At 46.7% G+C, this 5659-nt stretch overlaps 1 non-coding gene across 1 annotated transcript; it reads right to left on the bottom strand.

Annotated features, from left to right (window-relative positions):
• Nucleotides 1-4629: 4629 nt before the first annotated feature.
• trnastop-uca (transfer RNA opal suppressor (anticodon UCA)) lies at nucleotides 4630-4716 on the bottom strand. The gene has a single exon. It is a non-coding gene; the product is annotated as a tRNA-Sec (tRNA).
• Between the last annotated feature and the right edge of the window lie 943 nt (nucleotides 4717-5659).

Raw genomic sequence — 5659 nt, 5'->3', positions numbered from 1 at the left:
CCAGCAGGGAAAAGTCAGGTGCTCTTTGGCTTGGAGGAGAAGAGGAATGGGGGAGAATTCAGAGCACAGAAGATTCAATTTTTCATATGAGTACTAGATGAAGTACCACAGAGAAAACTGTTTCATTTACCTGGAAGGTCACTTTGTCCTTCCTACCAGCTGCTGGTCTGCTCCAGCTTGACGTGGAAGCTACAGTAGCTTCCCCATAGACCCCTGTTGAAATACACTCAGGGTCCCATTGATATCATAACATCCTGATTAGTATTTATGCATGAAGATTCCACCCAAGTTCACAGGCATCTCTGTCATCAAAAGCAGCAGCAGTCAAATCAAAGATCAGCAGGAACCGAGTGGGAAATAGAATCACTCCATTTAAACTGCCAAGTAGGGATAAATCATTCCAAAACAATTTTCAGCGCAGCCTGCCGTTAGAAATTTGTCAGATATGCACAAACAACTTAAAAACAACAGCATTCCAAGGAAAGCATATTCCACTTGAAGGGTTGTCAATGTTGAGCTGGAGCCAACTGATAGGCAACAAGTCAATAACCATGGCATTGACATGGCACCAACATCCTTAAGTGCTGCTCCATGATACACAATTGATGATTTGTTCTTCAGAGTAACTTCAGATTAGTTCGTTTAAACACCTGAGAGTCATACTGCCCTGGTTTTTGAACAGCTGGGGTTTCTCCTCCTCAAGATTTAATTATTAACTGCTTGCCAAAATTGCTATTGCTTAACTCAGGATTACCACTTGAACTTGGCTGACTAACACTGGTGCTGATTACTAAGGGGTGTAGCAAGGAGTAAACTTGCTATATCAATGGCTGCTTGTCCAACCTGTATTGGAGAACTTCCTCTTCAATGATGATCATGTACCTGACAATCTCAATATACTGATGCAAAGGCTTTTAGAAACCTTGTGGGAGCAACGTCTATTTTGTTAATATTCTTAAAAGCCTGGTTACCTTCATTCTGGTCCAGCTGTACTTATAAGATGCAAAACACGCACTATTTAATAGATTGCTATAAAACTGCAAACCTTTGGGCCTCATTTTTGAATGGGCTATTCAATATCTTATTTAATTAGAGTATTGAATAATGCATTAATCTTCACTTTTGATTTTTCTTTGCGTGTTCCCAATCTGCTGTGCTTCCATGACACTGCCAGAGAAACACCACTTTGATCCTGAAATTCGGACAACAATCTTGACACCATAAAACAAACCATCACATGAAACAATTACTAACTTACCTTTTGACACAGATTTTGCTATTTTCACTTCAATCAGATTTTGCTATTTAATGTGATCCCACACTGCTTGATACCCTACAGGAATGTCATAATTTAACTGGAAAATAAAAATCAGTGGTTTGTCTAGAGAAATAAATGAAAAGGTATTTCCAACAAGACAGTAAGGAATGCACAGGTTTATCTCTAAAAAAATATAGCTGACATTCTGTAAGATATATAAAGGTCAAGGGACAGGGTTACGCTTTTCGGAGTAATTGGAATTGTGAATATCACTTGCTAACAAGACCCTAGTTTTCCTCTTTGCAATACTTGATCTTAATGATTTTGCACACTTTTTTTTTGTAGTTTTCCAACGTAATGCTGCAGCAATAGTTGACATTCGTTTGCTTATAACATTCCATCATTAAGGGCTGGGCAGGATTTATTAATATTTATACAGCCCACAGAGTAACTTCAGAATCAATTATTTCTTAACTGTTTCAACAGTAAAGAACATGGTACCAGTGATAGGCAGCCATATCATATGACAGACTTATTCACATATGATAAATATTTCAAATTACTAATCATTTTTAATTAAAGAAAACAAATCTTTTAGACTCTGCTGTGCAGAATTAATATGGACAGTAATTTAATTTGCCAAGAGAATGGCAAATCTATTACCTTTAAAGCCCATTAAAATCTTTGCATGCTGTCCCAGTTCCCTGAACAAGTGTATTAGTATACTGTGATCCTTATCAGCTGTGAATTTATCCTGCAAATGATTAAACACTTATGTTCATATTTCTAAATTGAAAAGTTCCCAATCTTTCCCTAGTATTAATAGGATATTGGATTGATTAGGATGCAAGAAGTAAATGAGATCTCAATTTAAAAAGCACCAAGCAATTAAGTGGTGCATTTGTCTTTTGAACTAAATTTTATGAGGTTACCAACACTGAGCAAGAAATAGGGATAAAATATTTAATTTAAGGAGCAAATGGTTGGTTTTTAGTTTTTGTTGGCTTTAGTTATGTGGATGGGGTTTTGGCCCATCGCTTCAGATCTCCGGGGCAGTGTTTTGTGGTGGTTACCCCAAAGATGCACTAGGGAACCTCCCCTGCAACTCCGTAAGTTCCTAGGTAAGGATTGCATGGCAATTGCCTGGGAAATTCAAATTTCTAATGGGCAATTGCCCTGCACTAGGAACCATCCAAAAATTGATTTATATTGCAAACGCTGGATGGTTCTGACTGTCTTACATCAATAGTTACCCAGAAAAATTCAGAAGAATTAAAATCTCTTCTAACTTCTGGGTAACTATAGTACTGACCCATGCCGACACCCCTACACATCCCAACACACCCCACCAATGGGACTGCCCCTGCCCCGGCCCCCACAGCCCCCCATGGGACGTCCCACATCCTTCCAACCCCCAAGGGACCCCCGAGAACCCCAAGACCCCCTATTAGCACCTCAGCCCTCCCCGTCTCATTATTTATTCACTCCCATAAAACATGCTGTTTCCATGGTGAGTGGGCTCTCATTCACCCTCCCGCCATCACTCTGCTGTTGCGTCACACCGGCTGCCATCTTTAAAAGGCAGCCGCCAGCAAAGCGCCCATCACCACCAGCTCACCACCGCTGCCCGGGAGACATGGCTAGCAAAGGAAAAAAGACTGCATCACCCCGCTTCAACAACGGGTCCTTTGAGGGACTGCTGGATGTCGTGGAGACCCACCGGGATGTGCTCTACCCCCACTCTGGCCGCGGGGTAGACAACAAAGTCACCGACTTGGCTTGAGAGGTGGTGGCAGCAGTGGTCAGCGTGATCGCCCTGCAGAGGAGGACAACCATCCAGTGATGCAAAAGGATGATGATCTCTTCTGTTCTGCCAGGGTAAGTCATCACTACCAACTCACACACTCACAAACACATGACACATTCACAGGGTCCTCACTCACTGCCAGTACAAGGGACATCACCATTCATTCTTTCACACACAACATCATTGTCCTCATCCCATCCATGGGACCACTCACTACCCACACATACCAGGCCAGGCATACTTATCATCTGGCCCGGCAGGTGTCCTGATACACTCTCCCAATCTCTATCCATGCAGGACAAATTGGTGCACAACAGGAAGGAAAGGTCGCAGACAGGTGGAAGGGTGCCAGACATCAAACTTCTGACAGAATTCGAAAACACAGCCATCCAGCTGGCCGGCGATGACTGGGACCGGTTTTGTGCTGATGGTGAGGTCGGCTCTGCTCTACCAAGGGAGGGTCCAGCAGTGCAACATCCATCAGACAAATATGACATGAGTGATGTGTCCTGTTTCACAGGCCACTGCCATGCATTTAATATCTCCCCTTGCTTTCGCAGGCATATCTGCCAAACAGCCAACAGAGTCCATGACCCAGGGCCTCAAATCAAGCCCCAAAGAAACCTCTGAGAGGAATCTGAAGGCACCCTCCCTGCAGTCCCATCACAGCACTCACCCACACCCTCCACTAGCGCAGAGACACACACCTCGGTGAGATCTAGTTTTAGAGTAGCCTCGGGATCACAATCTGGTGAGCACATTGCACTTTCTGATCCATAGCAGGTGGAGGCAGAGACTTTCCAGGTCCCCGGCACTCGGAGGACTGCTGGAGGCCAGGACGTTGCTGAGTCCGAGTCAGGTGACGAACCTCTGGACTCGGTTATGTCATAGTTGCTGGAACTGCAAAGACAAACTTGGGAACAACAGGAAGGGATGTCTGCTGCACTCCTCAGATTGCAAGGCATGATGGAGGAGTCCATCTGTTTTCAGGCTGAGGTGATAGCGCTGGTATTGCAACGCACCGAGGTCAACACTGGCAGGATGGCGGTAGCCATGAACACCTTGGTCCAGGACATCACTTCTGCACTGCTGCGTGGGCTTCACTCCATCTCTGATGCTATAGTTGGCCTCCAACAGTATGTGCACGAATGGGGTGCTGGGCAGCTCGATCTCTCTCCAGCTACCCCTTCCACTCATGGAGTCAGCCAGGGGCCCTCGGGCACCCATAGGGAGGAGTATCAGCAGGTGTACACTCCGAGACCATCCACACAGGTGACTCTGGAAATGATCAGCCCATCCGAATCCTATCGTCCTGTGACCTCCACAGTCCCGGCTTCACAGTCGGAGGAGTGTGGAACTGCTACACAGCTGGAACCTGAAAGCACGCTGGGGCCAAACAAGTCTCAGCCCCCCAGAGGATGCCCACCAATGTCATCACCAACAGGGCGTCACAGTCAGCTGGCTGCCTCCACCTCTGCTGTGCATGTCCAAGGAGCACCAAGACATAGCAGCAGGGTTAGGTAAAAGTAAAAGGAGTTTTAAAAATGCCAGCTTTGGGCAGCAGTGCCCGAAAGGTGGAATTGAACCACCCTGTCACTAAACAGCTATAGGTTTGAAGCCTGCACCCCAGACCACTGAGGATCATCCGGGCACTTAGGTAAAAGTAGTTGCACAGCCTGGCCACGGGTGTTGATCACTTGTACACACTGTTCACTATTGTCAATAAACTAAGAATGTCTCCCTGCCTGTGGCTCCTTGTTCTGATGAGCAGTGTTCTTGTCACTCAGATGTGAAACCTTTCTGCACAAGATAAAAGGCAGGTGTCTCAGTCCAGGGCCTCTTCCCTGTGCTCTGTGCAGCCTTCAGCTCACAGCGATGGTCCAGCCTCACTCCCTGGAAACATTACTGATACCTGCACCTCGACAGTGCTGGTCATTGCTGCCAGAATGTAGTGGGCAGACACCACAGAGTTCTCTCGTTCTCTCTATGTGCTCTCAGCACGTTTAAGGTGGGGCTGGCCCCCATCACACCAGAATCTGCAACCAGTGATGCTGTGCACCAGCTCCTGAAGGGCTGAGGTGCTGAAGGCGGACACAGCATCAGACGCGTCTAAAGTTTCATGGCTGCATCTCTGAGATGGCCCTGATCATGGAGCGCAAGTAAGCTGCCCTTGGCCAGACAGGAGTCAGACGTTCTCGGAGGCTGTGGAGATCTATGGAGTGTCTTCACTGCATGTTGTCATCATCCTCCTGCAATCAAGAGACTATTAGGGCCTCCACTGCATCTCCATGACAGGAGCATTCTCTCAGAGGGTATTGGCGCTACCATAAGACAGACTGGAGTAAAACAGTCACAACTGCGATGTGAGGATCTATGGGGACACCTCACTGCATGTCGTCATCACCCTCCACAAATCTGGCAGCTATGAGGGTCTCCCAAGCGTGCCTTGTGCAGCCAGTGAGAGAGCCTCATCCCTCATCATCACCATCGAGGACCCCCTGACCCTCATCCCCGTCGGCATCCTCCTCATTGGAGCAGATGTGTAGCTCCTCCATCTCCTCCTCAGCCAGCTCTTCTCCCCGTTGCAGCGCCAG

This window comes from Cetorhinus maximus, chromosome 4, assembly GCF_964194155.1.
Source record: "Cetorhinus maximus chromosome 4, sCetMax3.hap1.1, whole genome shotgun sequence".
In the NCBI taxonomy this organism is placed as follows: Eukaryota; Metazoa; Chordata; class Chondrichthyes; order Lamniformes; family Cetorhinidae; genus Cetorhinus; species Cetorhinus maximus.
Note: the sequence above shows the minus strand (reverse complement) of the source record. Positions and strands in the feature narration are given on the sequence as shown.